Here is a 12,672-nt window from a genome sequence, read left to right as displayed (position 1 = left end):
AACTGCAATAATCACACTTGCAGGGTTAAGGGTAGTGGGAGTTGGCACCCAGACCACTCCAATGAGCCGAAGTGGTCTGGGTGCCTGGAGTGTCCCTTTAAGATCAAACTAGATATACCCATTATCATAGAATTCAACTATATGGAATTGTTGAATAACTTGACATCATACTTCTCCTTCCGTAAAGGATTGGAAATATCATGGTTAGGCTGAATAAACGTAGTAAACGCCTTTGTACTTCCTAAAATTCTCTACTTGTTTAGAACCATCCCCCTCAGAGTTTATTCTAAATTGTTGGGCAAATTTGTTATATTGTTTAAAGACTACATTTGGAGGGGAAAGCATCCAAGAAAATACAATGATATCTTAGTTAAAACTAAAAAAGAAGGAGGGGTGGCATATCCTAATATATATTATCTACATGAAGCAGCTATGTTAACTCACTTTACTCTTTGTTTGAATTTGAAAACAGAAGACTTAGACTGGTTACATTTTGAAAAAAAGGATATGGGTTTACGTGATATCTCAAAAATATTTTGGTATATATTAAGTGCAATACTGTCAAACTGATCCAAAATGGACTGATGGAAAACTGAGTACCCATGGATTTATGACCACTCAAAGGAGAGGTAATGGATAATGTGCTTACTGAGTTTTTCACTAAAGTGATAATTTAACAGGGAAGCACCATAATCAATAGAGCTCACTAGCGGATGTGGCTGTTTCAGAAGTAGTGCATGCAGAGATTGGTGCCTGGCGGACCTCAGGTAAAAAAGTCAAACTATTCTAAAACAGTTTTGCTACCTAGAATTAGTGGGAGCCAGAGCCATACCCACTACAGCAAGCTAAGGCTAAAGCAGTTAAATTACAAGCATAGCTGACTTGGAAACCTTTTCCTAGTATAGTTTGGCTATATTGCAGTTATTTTTTTTTTTTTTTTTAGAAACTGACAATGTTTAAATCGCAGGGTTATATCCACCTTAAGTGACTGTATTCCTGACAGCCATAGCCATTAGAGACGATTCTGCGGCACTGACTGGCTAATCTGTCATAAGCCTATATCCTTTCATAGATAGTGGATTCCTTTGATATACTAAGTGACCATTAGCATCTAGGACACTGGTGGATCATGGGTGGGGGCAACGGGGCAATTGCCCCCCCCCTTGAGGCTCTCCCCTGCTGGCTAAAGCAGGGCTGGCACTGTCCTAGCCCCAGCCCTGCAATGTGCCTTCATGAACCGGAGGGGAGGGAGAGAGGACCCAGGAGCTACGGGCTAGAGTTCACTTTCACCACTGGGACCACCAGGGATCGAAGACATACATTTATTTATTTTTATTTAAAAAAATTTATTTAGAAAACAAAAACCCTACCCTCCTCACCACACATTCACACACTACCCCCCTACACACATTGCCCCACACACACATACACATTGTCCCCCCATTCACACACTGCCCAACACACACATACAGTGCCCCCCACACACACATACAGTGCCCCCCACACACACATACACTGCACACACATATATACTGCCCACCCATACACACACACAGCCCCACATACACACACTGCCCCCACAAACATACACTGCCCACCCATACACACACACACTGTCCCCCATACACACACCATACACATTCACACACTGCCCCCACACACACCATACACATTCACACACTCCCCACCCACACCCACATAGCCCCACACACACATACACATCCCCCCCATACACATACTGCCCCCCCCCACACACACATACACATCCCCCCATAAACACATTGCCCCACACTACAACCCCCCACACACACACTGCACCCCTCACACATTGCACAACTCACACACACCACTGCTCTTATGCCCTGCTAGAGCCCATATCCTAGCAGACCCCAGGTAAGTTGTTCAACTGTTCTTTAACGGTTTGACTTCTTACTCTGGTAGGGGGTCCCGGCACTCCTGGCACCATAATGACTACACAGAGCTGTAGTGGTTATTGTGCATGGATTATTTCTTTAAATAATCTACAAGTGCCCCTCCCGATATCAGGTTCTGGATCCGCCACTGATTTAGGAGACCATTGTCTTCCAGTGTCATATAAGAAAACATTAATAACAACCAACAAATTCATTACCATGCCTTATCTTGTGCATATTCAGAAGAGGAAAAGCAAACCCTACAAAAAAGAATATAAATATTGCGAGTGCAGTTTAAGCCGTTTGGAAGCAATTGTGAAGCCTGCTGTATTAGTTCATAAGTAGGAAGTGTGACAATTTATATGGAATTGAAAAATTGCAACAATTCATAGATGCAATAACTATTTCTGTGGTGAGCACAAAATAAAAAATAAAACCAAAAGTTCTGTTTGGATTGGTATAGGTCTGAAGCGCAAGGGAGGGCTCACTTATTGTTCCTATAAGTACGCCTTCCCTCCACCTCTGGTCCGGCTTGGAAACCTAACATGAAAACAGAAGGTATAAATCCAATGATGTGAAAATTTATAATGTGCTTGCTTGGGGTCAAGTTCTAATTTTGAGTAAGTCTCCATTTTTCCTTGCCGAAGCCCCCCGGACAAAAAATACTATTACTTTACCTTTGGAGTGTGAAGTTAGGTTTTCTGTTATTTTCTCTTTTTTATTTTTATCCGTTTTGGTGTAACTTATTTTTTTGCCATCTGTTTTTGTATGCACGGTGACTGCTGTTTTGATCATAATAAATATTCCTATATTAAGTTCTGTTTTTATATGGTAAAGACTCCCGATCAATTATTAGCTATTTGAAAACACATATATATTGTTGTAACGGATCGCCTGGCACCCCGACTGGGTACCTCCGTTAATGGATGCTCCTAGCGTTTCCTGAGGACTCCAAGCACTCTGGCAGACACCACAATCACCGAACCGATGCAGCATATGAATCTTCTCAAGCATAGGAATGCTGTAGACCGTTGAATAGGAACCATACGAATAGGCTTACACTCCTAGCAGTCAACTGGAACAGCATGCAATAAATCCTTCCCCCAATAATGAGACAACACTTCACTTTGAGGGTAAAACAGGAACTCTGGACTGGCACATCCAGCCTGGCTTTTATTACAAGAGTACACATACAGGCCACACCCAGGGGGAGGCATAAAATAACCAATGACATAGATGTTACCTCCCACACATCCCCTCCCCTTAGTGTGACACAATCCCATTATTCATACAGTTTAAAATATACTTTTTACACAATATTTATAACTTCAAAACCATACATCACATTCACACAAAATTACATATCCACAATCTATCCATTCAGGGCATATTAAAAAATGGCATGGATCAGACCAGGGGTTCAAAAGTTACTAAAAGTATCTTTTGTCCCTTACTAGCCTCATGGCAAACCGGTTTAGACAGGTTTTACATAGGCCTCTATCCTGGAGACAAAGAGGAAAGTAATCCAATTATCCAGGGCTAGAAGCAGACTCCATTAACCACATGGTTACAGAAAGACATAAAACACTTTAAAATACAGAAAGTCACCTTTTACACATAACACACAGACATTTCACATATCCCCAGATAGCTGGGATCTGAGCGCACAAAACTACCGAATAGCGCGCAGATCCTATTCACACAGTTCAATTGCCATGGAGCTAATGTCTTTCCCATAGTCTTTCATTATATGAATAGGCTCCATGGCATAGCTATCTGGGTTAACCCATTCACATAAAGTCTGGTCCATAGTCCAAAGGCAAGAGGCGGGCAAGCAGCCCCCTCCAAGGACACGTGGCGAGGTCGGTTTCGCCACACTTCTCCCCTTTACCCCCCAGACTAACAGGGTATCTGACCTCCTGCCGGTCAGTGCCCTGGTTAGTCCAGCAACCCACCCACAAAACAGAAACAGCAGTACAGCCCACCCACAATAACTGGTTACTACACCTGGGTAGAGGAGAACTTTGTCCAGGTCCAGGTGTCTCACCACGGCTGCGTGGGGGACTGGTAGTCTGCCTTGGTGGGTTGCTGAGTGGGCAGAGACCAGTGGTACTCTGCCCTGGTGCCAGTGCTACCGCGGAAGTAGCCTGGTTGGAGCCTGGTTGTGGGAGGGAGAGACCGACTGTCTCCCCTCTGGCTACACTGCTCTGTGGCTGGGGGACAGGACCGACCGTCCCTACCCCTTGGGCTGTAAGTGCAGAGACTACGGTCCCATCTGCACAGTTGCGGGGCTCAACATCTCCCCTTGGTGGGTTAGGCTGCCGCTGGAGAGAGGGTGTAACAAGCTCCTCTCTCTGGACTGTCAACTGCCGCTGGGGAGAGGGGTTAACAGGCTCCTCTCCCTGACACTCTCTCTGCTGGTGGAGAGGGGGACCAGCTGTCTCCCCTTTCATTATTTTGTCCTGCTGCTGGGGTGTGAGACTGACGGTCTCTGCTCCCTGCAGGACACACTGCCGCTGGGGAGGAAGCTCCCTGGGGTACACACTGTCGCTGGGGAGGAAGGATTGCACCCTCAGCTCCCTGGGGTACATACTGCTGCCGGGGAGGAAGGATTGCACCCTCAGCTCCCTGGGGTACACGCTGCCGCTGGGGAGGAAGGACGACACCTTTGGCTCCCTGGGTTACACACTGCCGCTGGGGAGGACGGACGACACCATCAGCTCCCTGGGGTACACACAGCCGCTGGGGAGGAAAGACGGCACCTTCAGCTCCCTGGGAAACACACTGCCGCTGGGGAGGAAGGATTGCACCTTCAGCTCCCTGGGGTACACACTGCCGCTGGGGAGGAAGGACGGCACCTTCAGCTCCCTGTAACGTACACTGCCGCTGGGGATCTGGGCCGACTGCCCAGCATCCCTGTAGGGCCGGTAGAGAGACCTCGGTCCCATCTCCACCTGCCTGCTGGGGGCCTTTCCAGTACCACTCTATGCAGTCCTCTACTTTGGGTTTCTCTGGTTTGTGTTGGAGGAGGATACCGGCTACCTCATCTCCTTGACCATGTCTCACCATTAACAGTATGAATTTGTGCTCGAGATCACGTGACCTCTGGTTCTCTTTACGCAGTTGCTGCGCAGCTGCATCAATAATCTCCTCCGGGGGATTCGGGCCATATTTGGCTACTCTCCTCAGTACCTCAGTAGCAAAATCTACGCCTTCATATCGATAATATCGATAAAGCTGTTCGTAGACAAGCGTTGCCCTCAATATGCTCTCATACGATACCAGTACGGGTGTCTCCAAGGTGCTGCTCCTCACACTAGGACGCCATCCCACCGCTGCCACCAATGTAACGGATCGCCTGGCACCCCGACTGGGTACCTCCGTTAATGGATGCTCCTAGCGCTTCCTGAGGACTCCAAGCACTCTGGCAGACACCACAATCACCGAACCGATGCAGCATATGAATCTTCTCAAGCATAGGAATGCTGTAGACCGTTGAATAGGAACCATACGAATAGGCTTACACTCCTAGCAGTCAACTGGAACAGCATGCAATAAATCCTTCCCCCAATAATGAGACGACACTTCACTTTGAGGGTAAAACAGGAACTCTGGACTGGCACATCCAGCCTGGCTTTTATTACAAGAGTACTCTCCCCTGCCCCCCCTTTCCATTAGTGGTCTCTCCTCCCTCCCCCAACCCTTAGTGGTCTCTCCTCTACCCGCACCCTCCCTCTGCCCCCCACCTTTCCATTAGTGGTCTCTCCTCATCCCCCTTTCCTTCAGTGGTCTCTCCTCCCACACTCCCACCCTTTGTGGTCTCTGCTTTCCCCCACCCTCCCTTAGTGGTCTCTCCTCACCCCCCTCCCCTAGTGGTCTTTCCACCATGCCCTCCCTACCTTAGTGGTCTCTCCCCCCCACATTCTCCTCAACCCAGGGCCGGTGGAAGGATTTTTGCCATCCTAGGCAAAAGAAAAGTTTGCCGCCCCCCCTTCCCAATGTGACATCACAATGCCCCACCCATATGATCTGCCATATGAACCAACGCCAGTGCTGCACACAGTGTGTGTTTACATTAAAAAGCCTGCAGGCACAGGCTATAGACACCAGAACCACTTCATTAAGCTGCAGTTGTTCTGGGGACTATAGTGTGCCTTTAATGTGAGGTAAAGTAGAGATGAGTGTCACTAATAATATACTAGATTGCCTACTTACAACCAGATGAGGATGGTGAAGGGCTCTGGCTGCAGTTTGGCTCCACTGGTCTGGTGTAGAACAGGATCTCTGGAGGCTGTTTGTAACTGTGGTCACAAAATTCAATGTTCTGGGAGAACGGGAAGCAGCTCCATTTTTTGGGGGCCCCTTACACAGCTCAAGGTCTGGGCCCCAGGGCCTGACGGTGAGCATGCCCATAAGGCCCACCCATAAGTCCACCTACATGTTCCACCCATGAGTACGCTCACAGGGAGTGGAGTGTGTAGGGGATGTGTTATGTGTTATTGTAGAGGATCTAATGTGTGTGCTTATGGAATGTAGTGTGTAGGGATACCAGATTGTGTAGGTGATGCAGTGTGTCCCTGTGTTCTCCTCACCCCTCCTCCCTGTGTTCTCCCCATCTCCTCACCTCCCCTTCCCTGTGTAGTGTGGCCGAGCTCCTCTCCTGTCTGCAGTACAGGAGCTTCTGTTTCCTGTACCCGGCCGTGCTGACAGGAAGTGACAGGAAATTTTATGTTTTATCCCTATGTGTTACTATTCTCTAAATAAAAATTACCCCCTATATCTAGCCCAAATTTAACACTCACTTAACCCTAAATGTTCCATGTTCTGTACTTAAGTTGACTAACTTCCTGTGTGAGGGGCTATATCAGGGCAGGATCTGACATCACAGCCCGCCCCCTCCAGACAGAGTGGAGACAGGCGGACAAACCATAGATATAGAATACCTAGATGCCGCACGTCTATGGAATTCTCTGCTGAGCGGCGAGAAATGCGGCAGCCATCTTGGACCGGTCGCCGCTCTACTGAAGCTATTGAAGAACCCTTGGAAAGCCCATCTTACTAAAGGTAAGTGAAGGACTTGGGGCACTTATAGCCCTTAATGCCCCTACCCCTTAGTACCCCTACCCCATGTCATTAATGCCCCTATCCCTAATCCTTAATACCCCTACACACACAGTGTTAATACCCCTATCCCTAATCCTTAAAGGACCACTCTAGTGCCAGGAAAACACTTGTTTTCCTGGCACTAGAGTGCCCTGAGGGTGCCCCCACCCTCAGGGACCCCCTCCCGCCCGGCTCTGGAAAGGGATTAAATCTTACCTTTTTCCAGCGCTGGGCGGAGAGCTCTCCTCCTGCTCTCCTCCTCCGATCCGCCTCTTCTCCTCCCCGTCGGCTGAATGCGCACGCGCGGCAAGAGCTGCGCGCGCATTCAGCCGGTCACATAGGAAAGCATTCATAATGCTTTCCTATGGACGCTGGCGTGCTCTCACTGTGAAAATCACAGTGAGAAGCACGCAAGCGCCTCTAGCGGCTGTCAATGAGACAGCCACTAGAGGACATAGGGGAAAGGCTTAACCCATTGATAAACATAGCAGTTTCTCTGAAACTGCTATGTTTATGAAAAAATGGGTTAACCCTAGAAGGACCTGGCACCCAGACCACCTCATTAAGCTGAAGTGGTCTGTGTGCCTAGAGTGGTCCTTTAATACCCCTACACACACAGTGTTAATACCCCTATCCCTAATCCTTAATACCCCTACACACACAGTGTTAATACCCCTATCCCTAATCCTTAATACCCCTACAGTGTTAATACCCCTGTGCTGGGATAGGGGGATTAACACTGTGTGTGTAGGGGTATTAAGGATTAGGGGTAGGGTCATTAATGACATGGGGTAGGGGAAGGGGTACTAAGGGGTAGGGGCATTAAGGGCTATAAGTGCCCCAAGTCCTTCACCTACCTTTAGTGAGATGGGCTTTCCAAGTGTTCTTCAATAGCTTCATTAGAGCGGCAACCGGTCCAAGATGGCTGCCGCATTTCTCACCGCTCAGCAGAGAATGCGGCATCTAGGTATTCTATATCTATGGGACAAACAGCAGCATTCCAACCAGCCAATCACAGCACAAGATAAAGGACAGGATCTGACATCACAGCCCCGCCCCCTCCAGACAGAGCGGAGAAAGGCGGACAAGCAGCAGCATTCCAACCAGCCAATCACAGCACAAGATAAAGGACAGGATCTGACATCACAGCCCCGCCCCCTCGAGCAGCTCCTCGTCGGCAATGCGTGCAGTCAGGAAGGACAGACGTTCCAACCAGCCTATTATGTTTCAATAGAGTTAGACAAAAAATGGAGGAACACAACTGCAGAATTAATAGGTAGTACTACACCTTTAAGAAAAACAAAAAGAACTTCCAGCATGATTTCTTGAGAGGTTTTATTTTTCTCTTAATGAATCAAGTTGAAGACTATTTATCTCATACTTCTAATTTTGGTATGAAGGAAAAAGGGAAAACTTTATGCAATTCTCTTGTTTGAAATAAAAAGGAAAAAAATTATAATAATGTCCCCATTATATGAATTAGGATTTAGAATGAAATATAGTAGAGTTAATGAGTGGCACATAGAAATTGATTATCCATATATGCAGGTTGCAGCAGTAATTAAACTTGATAGGTGGCACATGGAAATTGATTATCCTTATATGCAGGTTGCAGCAGTAATTAAACTTGATAGGTGGCACATAGAAATTGATTATCCATATATGCAGGTTGCAGCAGTAATTAAACTTGATAGGTGGCACATGGAAATTGATTATCCATATATGCAGGTTGCAGCAGTAATTAAACTTGATAGGTGGCACATAGAAATTGATTATCCATATATGCAGGTTGCAGCAGTAATTAAACTTGATAGGTGGCGCATATAAATTGATTATCCATATATGCAGGTTGCAGCAGTAATTAAACTTGATAGGTGGCACATGGAAATTGATTATCCTTATATGCAGGTTGCAGCAGTAATTAAACTTGATAGGTGGCACATATAAATTGATTATCCTTATACGCAGGTTGCAGCAGTAATTAAACTTGATAAGTGGCACATAGACATTGATTATCCTTATATGCAGGTTGCAGCAGTAATTAAACTTGATAAGAGGCACATGGGAATTGATTATCCTTATATGCAGGTTGCAGCAGTAATTAAACTTGATAAGTGGCACATAGACATTGATTATCCTTATATGCCAGTTGCAACAATATTTAGATTAGATAGAAGTGATACTTAAGGTTTCTCTTGAACTTCCTGTAATTGTAGTAGAATTTGAAGGGATCAGCAAGAAGTAGAATGATCCTGGTTTGGTTGAAAGTTCACTGAAATAGGAGTCCGTGCTGGTGTAACAGATGCTGAAGAAAACAAGGCAAACAAGGGCCGGTAGAAGCGAAAGAGGTAGCTCAGCGTGGAGTCCGAGGTCGGGTCAAAATAACTCAGCAAATTGAGTTTGGCGCGGCTTCCCTATAAGGCAGGTGAGTGGAGCGTCATCGGAATAGGAGGAGCTTACTTTCGTATGCAGAAGTAACTTCGGGGGAGCGGAGTCACAGTTATTATATGACACAGCCATGCGCAACATAAGGGCAAGGAAAGAGGGACATGGAAATGGAAGACATAAATGGGGAGGAAGACAGGATAGAAAAGGGGATTTGGAGAGACACAAATGAGGCTGGGAAGAAGAAAGAGAAACAAGTGAGCGATCTGAAGTGACCAACAAAGAGAAAACTCATACAATGGAGTCCAGTAAAAGCATAGTCTAAGCACATCATTTTGTGTCTATGAATTTTAGATGAGCTCCCCCTGAATTCACACGTACTGTTTTAACTTACCAACACACCACTGCAATAAGAAACACACAAACCATACTATGATTGTATTCACACCAGGTGACATACCTTGCAAACACACCCCAACACACACACTCCTGTCTTCCCAAGCTAAAAGCGACGGTCTGCATTAGCAAATTTTGGTATCATATATAAATGTATATTTGCATTCACACTCATCTACAGATTCATTCCTGACACTCCTCAAAAATATTAATGTTTTCAGATACACGTTTCATATATACACAAAAACACTGCACACAAATACACCTTCTTGGACTACAAACCTTTGTGTGACCAAGTACTTTTATATGCAGGTAATAATTTGAATAAATATTTTTTTTTGCATCCTGTCTTTGCACATCCGTGGCGAACGCGAACAAGCTATGTTCGCCAGGAACTATTCGCCAGCGAACCGTTCGGGACATCTCTAGTTGGCACTATATAAATACCAATAATAATAATAATAATTATACACTAATACGACGCGAACAAGCTATGTTCGCCAGGAACTATTCGCCAGCGAACCGTTCGGGATATCTCTAGTTGGCACTATATAAATACCAATAATAATAATTATTATTATACACTAATACGACCCTGCAGTCAGTCACGGGTTAGAAAGCTTTCGACATATACACAAGAATTCACAAACTTACTCTACTCAAAAAAAATTTGCATTTGCACATTCAAATGCTTTTTTAAAATGTTTTTTTTTTTTTTAATGAAATTCAAATATACTGGCATTAGGTACATGAATAAGAGCCTTCACTTTGTAAGTACACATGCAGGGTTATTTACAAAACTAAGAATTGTTAGGAATTCAAAGTGGATTTAAAATTTAAGTATAAAGTTGCCAAACTGGAAACATAGTTGATTTGGAGAATTTTTCTAGTTATGCTATTTTGGCCTTAAAGGAGCACTATAGTGCCAGGAAAACAAACTCGTTTTCCTGGCACTATGTAGTCATTAGGCCCCCCCCCCCCACTCTCAGGGCCCCCCTTCCGCTGGGCTCAAGGGGTTAAAACCCCTTCAGCCACTTACAGCGCAGGGCTCCCTCGGCGCTGGGGAACTCTTCTCCCTCTGCCGACGTCAGCTCTGCATGCGCGGCAAGAGCCATACGTGCAATCAAACCGCCCATAGGAAAGCATTACTCAGTGCTTTTCTATGGACGTCCAGCGTCTTCTCAGTGTGATTTTCACAGTGAGAATTGCGGAAGAGCCTCTAGCGGCTGTCAGTGAGAGAGCCACTAGAGGCTGGATTAACCCTCAGTGAAACATAGCAGTTTCTCTGAAACTGCTATGTTTTCAACTGCAGGGTTAAAACTAGAGGATCTGGAACCCAGACCACTTCATTGAGCTGAAGTGGTCTGGGTGCCTACAGTGGTCCTTTAAATTTGAAATTCACTTTAAATTCCTAACAATTCTTACTTTTTTTTGTCAATTGTCCCCTATTTATTGCTAATCAACTATAGGATTCATTCAAAAAACAGTTATGTTTAGTGACTTAACCCCTTAATAACCGCTGACGTTTCAGGACCGTCATCGGAAAAATACCCTTGAGGTAAAACATCTCACAGTGATGATATTGTCAGTGAAAGTTATGTTTTTTTGCATTTTTCACACACAAACAGCACTTTCACTGATGATATAATTGTTGTGATATGTTTTACTGTTTTGAAACACTAATATTTGTGTTCAGCGAAGTCTCCACAGTATAACAGTACCCCCCATGTACAGGTTTAATAGTGTTTTTGAAAGTTACAGGGTCAAATATAAGGGTCAAAATTTTTCACATTGAAAATTGCCAGGTTAGTTATGTTGCCCTTGAGAGCATATGGTAGCCCAGGAATGAGAAGCACAGAATGAGAAGCATTTGCAAAAGAAGACAATCCAAGGTATTGCAAATGGGGTATGTTTAGTCTTTTTTAGTAGCCACATTTAGTCACAAACACTGGCCAAAGTTAGCGTTCATAATTGTTTTTTTTTTTTTTTTAATTCTTTATTTATTCCCTTCACTCATAAGACAGAGAAGGGCAAATTATTGCGGTACAAACATTGCAATATAAACACGCATATTCTGGTATTAGTCCTTCCAACTAGGGGTAGTACAGTCGGTAACCTGGTGAGTCGGGGGTTTTATGTGTTAAAGAAATCGCTTACGTCTGGTATATGTGCTCTGGGCTAAGTGTGGTCCACGGCCCCTGCGGTGTTTGTCGGTGGGGGGGCTATTCCCTCTGTGAGTGTACTTCGTCTGTGAGTATGTTCCCCTGAGGTAGTGGATGGATGCTCCATAACGAAGGCCGTGGAGCCAGTTAAGGTCTAATGTGTCTCTTGAGGCTGTCTCATTGGTGCCGTTCTGTTCCGTGGTCATCCTGTGGTGTGGGCTGTCGTGTGGGCTAGTGGGGAGGCCATAGTCCAAGGACTGCTCTTTAATATTGTATGGATCTAGAGGTCGTCGGGCTAATGGCCTTATGTGTTACACCGCTGCATATGGTGCAGAGGTGGGGGGGGTTTGGAGCCGCTATGACTGTGGGCTCTCTGCTAGATCTGTGAGAGTGTGCTATGTATAAGTCTCCGTCGGTCCATGAGGGCGTTAGGTAGGTATTGTCGGTTTCTACGGTCGATGGGAGCCTACGCTCTATTGTAGCCAGAAGAAAAGGGGAGTAAGGGAAAATTGAAAACATATGGGAGAAAAATACAACGTGGGATGGGCAGCAGTTCTTTGTGCGGCCTTAGCCGCGCCATGGGGGGCCATTCTGGTGGCAGCAGGCTTCCCCTTGTTCAAGGTGTGTGCGCTTCACATCAGGTCGTGGCTAGTGCCTTAGTGTAGAGGCTAGTGTTCGGGTCTTTCGGTGGGGCCGGCTGCACCGGGGCTCTC

The sequence above is a fragment of the Pelobates fuscus genome, chromosome 7 (genome assembly GCF_036172605.1).
Source record: "Pelobates fuscus isolate aPelFus1 chromosome 7, aPelFus1.pri, whole genome shotgun sequence".
Lineage (NCBI taxonomy): Eukaryota > Metazoa > Chordata > Amphibia > Anura > Pelobatidae > Pelobates > Pelobates fuscus.
Note: the sequence above shows the minus strand (reverse complement) of the source record.